The sequence below is a fragment of the Lathyrus oleraceus genome, chromosome 6 (assembly GCF_024323335.1).
Source record: "Lathyrus oleraceus cultivar Zhongwan6 chromosome 6, CAAS_Psat_ZW6_1.0, whole genome shotgun sequence".
NCBI lineage: Eukaryota > Viridiplantae > Streptophyta > Magnoliopsida > Fabales > Fabaceae > Lathyrus > Lathyrus oleraceus.
This window is the reverse complement of record NC_066584.1, coordinates 298,630,705-298,642,004: the sequence shown is the minus strand read 5'-3', so window position 1 is coordinate 298,642,004 and position 11,300 is coordinate 298,630,705.

Below are 11,300 nucleotides of genomic sequence, written 5' to 3'. Positions count from 1 at the left end.
ATTCAGACGGACATCCTTATCAATTACAAATACGGCTTTCAGATATACTCCATGTCAACATTCATTCTGACATCCTCCTAATAGTGGCATCTCTAAGCCCGCCCCAGATATTCACTGCAAATACAACAAATATTATCAGATACAGCCTAACGTACGGTTCATTCTGATTCAGCCCCACATATGACTCCTGCAGCTCAGATACGGTCTAACGTACGATCCATTCTGACTTTCAGCAAATCCAATACGGTCTAACGTATGACCCATTTGGACCTTCAAATCCTCAGATGCTGCCTAGCGTACGGTACATTCCGGGGTGTAGTCTAGCGTACGACTACTTTCTTTTTCAGATACAGCCTAACGTACGGCTCATTCTGCAACTCCAATACGGTCTAACGTACGACCCATTTGGACCTTCAGCTCAGATACGATCTAACGTACGATCCATTTTGACTTTCAACAAATCCAATACGGTCTAACGTATGACCCATTTGGACCTTCAAATCCTCAGATGCTGCCTAGCGTACGGTACATTCCGGGGTGTAGTCTAGCGTACGACTACTTTCTTTTTCAGATACAGCCTAACGTACGGCTCATTCTGCAACTCCAATACGGTCTAACGTACGACCCATTTGGACCTTCAGCTCAGATACGATCTAACGTACGATCCATTCTGACTTTCAACAAATCCAATACGGTCTAACGTACGACCCATTTGGACCTTCAAATCCTCAGATGCTGCCTAGCGTACGGTACATTCCGGGGTGTAGTCTAGCGTACGACTACTTTCTTCTTCAGATACAGCCTAACGTACGGCTCATTCTGCAACTCCAGTACGGTTTAACGTACGATCCATTTGGACTTTCAACTCAGATGCGATCTAGCGTACGATCCATCCTGATTCCACCTTCGTCAGATACAGCCTAGTGTACGGCTCATTCTGCAACTCAGATACGATCTAGCGTACGATCCATTCTGATCTTTCATCCTCGACAAAGTCATCCGCCTAACGAACAGCTCACTCTGGTATTCAGATACGGTCCAGTGTATGATCCACTCTGATCCCTTATCCCCAGCAGTATATAGCATGCTCTGACTCCCCAGCGAAGTCAACAGCATGGCTTCAGACATCGTCTAACGGACGGCATCTCTAAGCCCATCTCCATCCAGACTAGCTCCTGATTGACAAGCGCAAATTTTTAGGGCACTCTGGTGTTCAATAATCTTTCACCTCCAGACCACGAACGGCACATACCATTCTACTCTCTCGGTTCAAGAATATTGAATAGGGGCAGCTGTCATACCCCAAAATTTGCCCGTTGATATTACAAGGCATCTTTCAAAGCATCCCTCAAGACCCTCCGACTCGCTCTGCAAGGCACTGATATCAAATGAACAAAAGCCCAGCTCACAACAGGCCCAATCCCGAAGTGGCCCAAACTAGCTTGCTCGCTAGGCGAGCAATTCCTTCGCCTAGCGAACACTTCATCATGACACTCGCCCAGCGAAGCATCAGATCCAGAGAAAAGCCCAAAACTAGCTTGCTCGCTAGGCGAGCAATTCCTTTGCCTAGCGAAGCTTGCGAAAATATGAAGTTTTGGACCTCATGTTAAGCCCATTAGGTCATCACTACTACTATAAATACCAGCTCCTCTGCCACGGAAACGGACACAGACAGAGAGACCAAGACGGACAGAGAAGGACGGAAACCCTGGTGCAGAAACCCTGCTAACCTGAAGGCAGCCCATCCGCACCAAAGCTACCGCCGCCCAACTCAATCCAGCATCCAAGCGATCAATCCTTTTCACTACCGCAATTGCACACAGGTTTGCGTGTTACCACTGTTTTACGTTTCCAATCGATATTCTTTACATATATGATGCATTACGATTAAAGTTTTGATATGTAATTTGTTTTCATATGTGAATCTAAGTATGAACATCCTGTATAATTGTCTATGCTATGTCTGTAATCCAATGCCATGAAAGTATAGGTTTGCGGAAGCCCTGCTGTTGTCAAACTCAAAAATCTGTCGCCGCTCGCTAGCACATCGCTAAGCGAGCCTGGAGCGAGCCCTCGCTGAGCCTTCGCTAGGCGAAGCAGGGGCGAATGGGGCAGTGTCTGTTCCATTTTTTGCTTTTCTATCTTATGTTCATCTAACAATGATTTATTATAGTTCTGCATCATTTGGCCTGAGTTCATGATTGTTATGCTTATTTTCTTATGGTGCAATTGTCAAATCATACTTTATCTCAATGCTCTAACCCGTGTGTTGAATGGTGTAAAGGCTTCCATATCCTCAAAGAAACGGCCGGCTAGGTATTCCACTTTACGTGTGGGAGACCTTCATGGAGATGGATTCTAAATTACTTTACTTTAATGTGAAGATTCATATTGATTGCCTAATTAATTTTAATGTGTTAATTCTTAATGTATTGATTTTAATGTATTGATTTTAATACGGAATCATCCTAATCACCTAATTAACTTTAAAATATGGACTTTAAATAAATGATACCGGACTTCTCTTTTGTTACCCCACGATTACGGTATTACGGTCATGTCCCGTGAATATGGGGATACACTTAGCAATGGCCCCTCGGTTAAATCATCATAAAATAAATCATGGTCCCTCGGATGTTGCCTTCGAAAGTACGATTTTGTCCCTCGATGACCCTTCGGTGTAGCCTATGGCTAAATGATGATAGTCCCTTCGAATGCTAAGGTATCCTTACCACTGTTGCCTTCAATGACCTATCGATGACCCTACGATGACCCTTTACATCCCAAGGATAAAACTACTTACTTCTCAATAGTAAGGACAGTTCTACCCTCATAAGGATAGGAAACAGACGGAAAGACCTCGGACAGGTATAACCCTTAATTGCTCATTCATAACCTAAAATATTTTTCCCACCTTACACATTTCAAACATCCTTTTGGAAAATCACCACTTAGCATACATCCGTACTAGGATCATTGCTGAGTTATATTTTTCTAAATAACTTTCAAATCTAAATGAGATAACCACTTTGTATACATTCATGCAAGAATCATTACAAAGTTAAATTCTCCTTTTCAAAACATTTCCTACACATTTTTCAACCACCTCTTTCAAAATAGAAAACATAAATGATTGAGCAATTAAGAGCCCATGGGTAACCATGGATATAAAGGGGGCTAACACCTTCCCTTTGTATAACGTACCTCCCGAACCTAAGAATCTAAATTAAGGTCTTTCCTGTTCTTTTCCACCTTTCCTTTAGGGATAAAAGAAAAGTCGGTGGCGACTCTTGCTAACCGCGACATTGCGATTAAAAACACAAAAAGTCCAGTTCACCGTATGACATCGGGCAATAGAATTTTAGTGTTAATGCATGTTAGAGACATAGTATAATGGACTATGCTCATGAAACATACCACACACAAAAAGAATATGCAAAGGAGGTGGCCTAATCTCATCCATACTTATGTTGATTTTTCAATCAAGTAGCCTTAGAACTTTGAGATATCATAGACCAAATGAGATGGATGCATAAAGAAGGGGAATGAGATGAAGAGGGAGGGGAATGGATCAAAACTCAAATTGGTCAAAGGAGGGCTTTTACCAAATTAATATCATTCAGTCATTTTGGGAGATGGAATGTACATTTCATCAATCCCCTAAATCCAATGATATTAACTTGACAAAGTCAAATCAACCTTGACCAAGGCCCAACAACAAGAGTCAAACTCAAACAAGTCATCATAATTGGTCAACACAATTAATTGGCATTTATTCAAATTAAAAAAATACTAAAATAAGGCATTTAATTTAAATATGGTTTGTCAAATTCCTAAAACCTCATCAAAACACCAAAGAAATGGCCATGAGATTTATCATAGGTCAAACAAGGTCAAAGAACCTTGGAGAAAAAATTTCAGAATTTGTAAAGACTTAAAAGTATTTTTAAACAATTAAAAATAATCATAAAATCAATTAAATCATGAAAAATATTAATAATGATCCAAAAAATAATTTTAGTTCAGAATATGAAAGAGGCAATTATTTGAAATTTTTTGGTGAAAATCTCATATTTTTTGGATCAATATTAAAATTAATATGAATTAATGAAAATAAAAGGAATAAAACAAAAATCATCATATGTGAAAAAACGTGAGCCACTTGATCTCTCTCATTAATTGAGGTGGCAGATCAAGTGGCCTAGAACGCACGTTCCACCAGACACACGAGTCAGCACGCTGTAGGGATGGTAATCACAATGGACGCGTGAGATTAAAACATTTTGAAATGATCATGTGGCTCAGAACCTGTCTAGCATACCATCGACGTTGGACCTCCCGTCACCTTCTCAGGCGAGGCTCACCGGACTGGTTCAGTCATCACCATCACATAAATGAAAAAGGAGGACATGACCTGAAGAAAAAAAATGATGTAGAGCACGAATCTGACCTCGATTTTAACTAACTCCACATATATAGAAAGATATGAGGAGTTGAATTTCGAGGTGTGTCAACTGAGTTGCTTCGACTTGACCTCTAAGCAACTCAATCTTCTTGCCTACATTGGTAGGATTTCAGACAACTAAAGATCCAAGAGAATTGAGTAGAATTGAGTGAGAATCGAAAAGATGAAGTTTTCTAAAAATTACATTCAATGCTATGCAGTTCTTGATGTGGCTTGCTTCAAACACGATTTGATCACACTTGAGAAGCTAGCAGGAAGTGATTAGAGAGGTTGCAAGGCTTTGGATCCTGGAGTTCTTGAATCTCCAACAACTGAGATTCAAACTCAAATTTCAAATTGAAATTTCTCAGGTTTTCCTTTAGAATGCGAGGGTTTCAATGGGGGCCAAAGCTGGCGCGCAAAGTGTGATTCAAATGAGCACAGAGGTCATGTATTTATAGCATGAATGAATGATATTTGCACACTTCAAAAATCTGTCCAAAATTAACAATGTTGATGGCACGAGTGCATGGGCATGTACAGGCCCATGATGCAATGCAAAAAGGTATAAAATGATTCCAATTGAGGTATGAATGAAGCTTGAATGGCAAGGCATTGTGAACTGAAGTTTATGTAATTTATTCTTTCCAATGATGCAACCCTGTTAAAGCCATGCGCAGACCTAGCAATCCTTATCCAAAATGCATGAACTTGGGTTCTTTGGAAAGCTTGGATCAAGGGAAACAAGTTTTATGTTCAAAACTTTTTCATTTAGAGCTTGGAACATGGAGAATTTTGAGGTGGAAGTTTGGAAATTTCAACATGTTGAAAAACTTTCTAAGTGTCAAGCCATATATCTCAATATTCCACCTTGCTTAACTTTTTATGTGAGCTTCAAATGAGAAACGTGTCTTCATCAAAGTTGTAGCTATTTCAAAGACCTTAAAAATGGTCACCAATTTCATATCATTTGGATTTGGAATGATAGAGTTATGCATGTTTGAAGTTTGGAAAAATCACTTGTTCAATGGTATAGTCAAAAATGACCTATAATGTAACCTTATATCACATGCTCATAAAAGTTGAATTAGATATCACTCCAAACATCAAATTTAAAGTAGACATCTTGAATTGGATTGTGCAACTCGGAAATATTTCATCTCATAAAACTTGAGCAAGTTATGGCCTTGGGAAGTTGACTTTCAAATTAGGGTTTAGACAAAATGACCTATAATGTTTCAACATAGAAAATGATTTTCCAAGCAAAGCTAGCTTTAGGTCTAAACATGAAAGTTGTTTGGAACATAATTTAGAGTAAAGTTTCTCTTGGAATCATTTTCATATGGTGAAAATTGTAGGAGATAGGGTCTAGGGAGACCTAGTTTTGATTAGATGAATTCATCTGACCAACCACCATCAACCAACTTGCTAACCTTCAATTCTTTTGACTTTATTGGCTCATGGTATATCATATATGCATAAGATGATGAATTTTGAAATGTACCTTGAGAAATTTGATCAATTGGTAAGGTAGCTTGTTGGAGAAGTTACTCAAGATACCTAGTCAAACTAGGGTTTCCAAGGCAAATCACTTCCAAACTCTTGAAGAACACTTGATCAGTATAAAATGTAGGAATCAATGGAACTCATATATGATGCTTATAACCATTCTTGGATCAATTGAATGGTTGTGCTCTTTGTCATGAGGGTCTCAAACCCTAGATATGAACTTGGTAGATCAATGGAGACCATGCCCTACCTACAAAAGAGTTAGGAAAATGCAAAGACATATTTTTGGTATTTTGGTTAGTGAAATGATAATATACAAGTGTGATACAATCACAAAGTGCTTGGTGATCTCTCCCACAACAAACCCAATGAAAAAGGGGTAAGGAGGATGGCAAGGTATGATCCTAATGCTAATGCATATGATGAAATTGCATGAGGGATCTTAGGGTTAAAATTGGGGTCTTACAACATCAATTGCAACTCAATTAGTATGAAACAGATGTAACGTAAAAGTAAATAAGTCTACCTCTCTAGTCCACACATGCCTAGAAGCATGTCCAACATAGAGAGGAAGTAAGGTTGTGTCATATGGGCCTCTTGGAAAAATATCAGAAACAGAATCAACTTTAACAATAGGCACCTTTTGTTGGGCTTCATAAGGTGGAGGGTCATCCAGAGACATGTGTCCTTAGGAGGTCAAAGTCTTAGACATGCGACCTTGTGAAGTGTGATACACACGACCATGTAAACTTGATGCCTCCACATGAAACGACTAGCACAAACTCGTGGCCTCAAACGCATTACCCTCTCCCTACAAACAGACACATGTTAAGATACACGACCGTGCCTCAACCGACCATGGTTTCAACCATTGTTTCAACCATTGTTCCTTTAATACAAAATAGAAAACAATATCAAAATCAAGGCAAGTAATTTTCGAAGATGCATCTTCATAAAACAAAAAAGAAAAATCCATAAATTTATGAAGGTGCATCTTTGTAAAACTGTAAAGGCAAAAAAATCCAGAAAAACCAGAAATGTATCTTTGTAAAAATGTGTGATAGCAGAAAAACCAGAAAATGTAGACAATACCCTAAACACCAACAAATTTGTATGCATGTCTAAATAAAGTACCTATTTTGAATGTAACTACAAACTAATGAGTTTTAAATAACCTATTTTACCTAATACATGCATCACAACTCAAAAATAGAAAGGAAACGAGAAACATACCGATTGAGAGTTGTTGTGCGAAAGCTTGAATGGAGTGAATGAAATTTACTTGCATTAATGACACACTTGAATTTTGCACAAAGCTCTTACAAAATGGTTTATGAAAATGTAACAAATGAATAAGGAAAGGGAAGGTTTTGGCGTGAGGTATATGAATTAAAACCCGTCCGAACATGCATCTTCGTAAAACTCATTGAGGAAAATAAGGGTGGCCCACTCACTCAAGCCTTGGGGTGTGTAATTTGGGTGCGTCCGGAGATGCATCTCTGGATTATATGGGATTTTTAGACTTTACACAGTGGTGAAATAACACCCTATGGACTGGATAGAGTTATACCCAAAAAGAAACCATGTCTTTTTAGCCCATTGATAAATATTAACATAAAATTTTACGCAGTTCTAAGAAGATAATGCATAAACTAAAAATATTACAGTACTCTTGACAAAAAATACTATTGTACTGGAATAATTGTATTAGGTCCTAACAAGGGATAATTTATGAAGAATAAAATAAAGTCAAACACATGGGCGATGGGATATGAACTACAAATAAGAGCCCGTCAATACGCTTTAATTATTCTCTTCTTTGCTAGGAATGACAGAGAGTTATCAAGGTTTCTTTTTGCGGCTGGCTCTGGACACAAGGTACCTGATGATAAACAATCTAAGGTCTCTTTTCGTGATAAAGTGAAGGGCCAAAATACAATCAACGCACCAAGACCTCTAGTTGATTTATATAAGAAGAAACTTTCTAAGCTTGAATATTAAGATGGTAATCGATTACATCCTATGGTACATATTGATGACCGTGTTTTTGAATTTTGGCAAGAGCCATGGAAGGATGCTCTAGTTGTGAAACTTTTAGGGAAAAGCTTAGGGTTCCATACATTGAGGTATATACTACAACATTTATGTAAATTTAAAGGAGGATTTGAGATCATAGATATTGGTAACATATTCTTCATGGTGAAGTTAGACTTAGAGGGTGATCAATCCACTGTCATGAAGGATGACCCTTGGATGATATTCAATCACTATTTAACAGTGAAATTTGGACTCTAGATTTACTTCCCCTACTACAAAGATAGATAAAACTATGGTTTGGGTTCGTTTCTCAGGTTTTAATGTGTTATATTATGATAAGAGTATATTTTTAGCCTTAGCAACTGCAGTTGGTACACCTGTTAAGGTTGATAATAAAAAATTAAATGTTCGGAGAGGAAGATTTGTCCATGTATGTGTCCAAATTGATCTCAATAAACCGACTGTAGGTATAGTTTGGATGAGAAATTTATGGTATCAAGTGGAATATGAACGAGTCCACCGTATATGCTATACATGTGGTTGTTATAGAAATCTCACAAGACATTGTACAATCAAAGCTACACCGGAGAAAAATGAAAAAAGGTTAACATAGCAAAGACAATACCAACTGTTGTTGCTGATTTATTTGTTGCACCAATTACAAGATCTATTACTGAAATTGCGGGTACATCTGTTACAAATATTAACCAAGATAGGGGAGAAGATCATGAATATTGTTTGGATGTTAATATAAAGATAGGAAACCTCCCAACAATAAATCCATTAACGTGGGTAAAGATATTAATGCCAAGTCTTCTATTCTAGTGAAGAAATATCATGCTAAAAAATCTGCACACAAAAAAGAAAACGAAAAGTCAGTCAATGTTATTGATTTGGATAATAACAAAAAAAAGCAAGGAAGTCATGTAAACTTGGTGTGGGACCTATTGTTTCTATTCAACACGATGATCCAAATATACCCCACAAAAGGCATCTGACTACTGAATATAATTTTCAGCCCAATGAATAACATATAAACCAATACAACATGTGCATGAGACAAAACTCTAATTCATATGAGGTTGGATTTGGAATTAATTGTGAGGCTATATCATCAAACTGCATTGTTTTGTTTGAAGAATCAAGAGACATGGATAAACTACCCAACGATCACGTGCAAGACAATAGTGTCAATCTTAATCAACATAATATTGATGAAGTCCCAGTAACCCCTTTTGATAAAATGGAAATGTAGCCATTGGGGTTTTGGTTCCTTCTCCAGACATGATTATTTGTGGATTGATTTTTGTTATGGATCGACCAAAAGCCCAATTGACCAAGGCCAACTCGGCTTAAGCCTACTCTACTTGACTGAACATATAAACCAATTCAAATGATATGAGAAGGTACATAATCTATAATATTTAATTTCACTTTACTCATTTTAAATCTTGAACTGACTTGGGTGTTTAAGTGCTAATCATGTAGGTCCACCTCGTGCCACCATAAAGGAGACCAGAGCTACCGTTAAAGACTAATTGTCATCTATTTATCATCATTTTTGGTTCCTTCGAGAACTAGAACATCCATTTTTGGTTCTTGAACGAAAAAATTTCAAACTTTTCAATAATGTCTTGGAACATTCGTGGAGCCTTTACTAGCAACACCATGCTCTATGTCAGGGATATTATCAAAATACACAACCCATATGTGTTTTGTATTTTTAAAACTCATGTTCAATTTATTAAAGTTTAGCAATTTTGGAGCCCATTGAATTATGAACCTGTTGAAATCCAGGAAGCTTGAGGTCACTCTAGTGGTATTTGGATACTTTCTTGTGTTGAAAACACAACTATCACAATTTTGGATAACATGAATAAAGCCATTACTTTCCTTATTTAACGTAAGGAGGTTTGGTGTTGAATTTCTACTTATGCATCTCATATCTTGAACTTATGCATAAATCTTCGGGATTCCTCTAATTTTACATGTACTTCACGATACTATTCTACAACTGGTATTCATAGGGGAAGTTAAAGATGCTATTTACTCGATGTCTCCCTACAAATCACTAGGTTCTGATGGATTCCAACAAATTTTCTTTACTACACACTGGCATATTGTAGGAGGTGATGTTTGGAAAATAGCATCTGATGCTTTTTATTTTGGTCGCACCCCTTGTGGTCTTATTGAGACCATTATCATCCCTATCCCTAAAGTTAACGAACCTCAAAGTCTTAGTGATTTTAGACCCATTAGTTTATGTAATGATCTCCTTAAGCTTGTCTTTAAGGTCTTGGTTCAGCATATTAGACCGCATTTAGAAACCCTAATTGGCCCTCTTCAAAGTAGTTTTATCTAATATCAAGGCACTATAGTTTATGCTCTTATAGCTCAAGAGACTGTTCACCACATGCATACCAAGAAAGAAAAAAAAAGGTTTTATAATGTATAAGATTGATTTTGAGAAAGCATATGATAGTGTGGATTGACATTTTTTAAAAATCACTCTAGCAGAATTTGGATTTCCAGCATTAGCAATCGAACTAGTTATGAGTTAGATCATCTTATCACCCATGTCTCTTAAGTGGATTAATGATAAGCTTGATAACTTTTATCCTTACTTATGTCTCCTTACTTATTCTTGCTTTGTATGGAGAAATTGGCCATTCTTATTCAAGAAAAAATAGAATCGAATAACTGGCTCCTCATACACATCTCTAACAATAGGCCAATTATTTCTTATCTCTTCTTTGCATATGATTGTCTACTCTTTACAATAGCGAAAAATTCTCAGGTTAGGCTAGTTAATGAGGTACTTCGAACTTTTTTTCAAAGCCTCTAGTATGAAGATTAATGTCCAAAAATCTAAATTCCCTCATGTAAGACCCCAATTTTGACCCTAAGATCCCTCATGCAATCTCATCATATGCATTAGCATTGGGATCATACCTTGGCATCCTCCTTACCCCTCTTTCATTGGGTTTTTTTGGGAGAGATCACCAAGCACCATGTGATTGTATCATACTTGTATTTTATCATTTCACTGACCAAAATACCAAAAATATGTCTTTGCATTTGCCTAACTCTTTTGTAGGTAGGGCATGATCACCCTTGATCTATCAAGTTCACATCTAGGTTTTAAGACCCTCATTGCCAAGAGCACAACCAAGGAATGATCCACAATGACTCTAAGCATCATGTATGAGTCCCAATGATCTCTACATGTTATTTTGATCAAGCATTCTTTAAGAGTTTGGAGTTGATTTGTCTTGGAAACCCTAGTTCATCTGGGTATCTTGAGTAACTT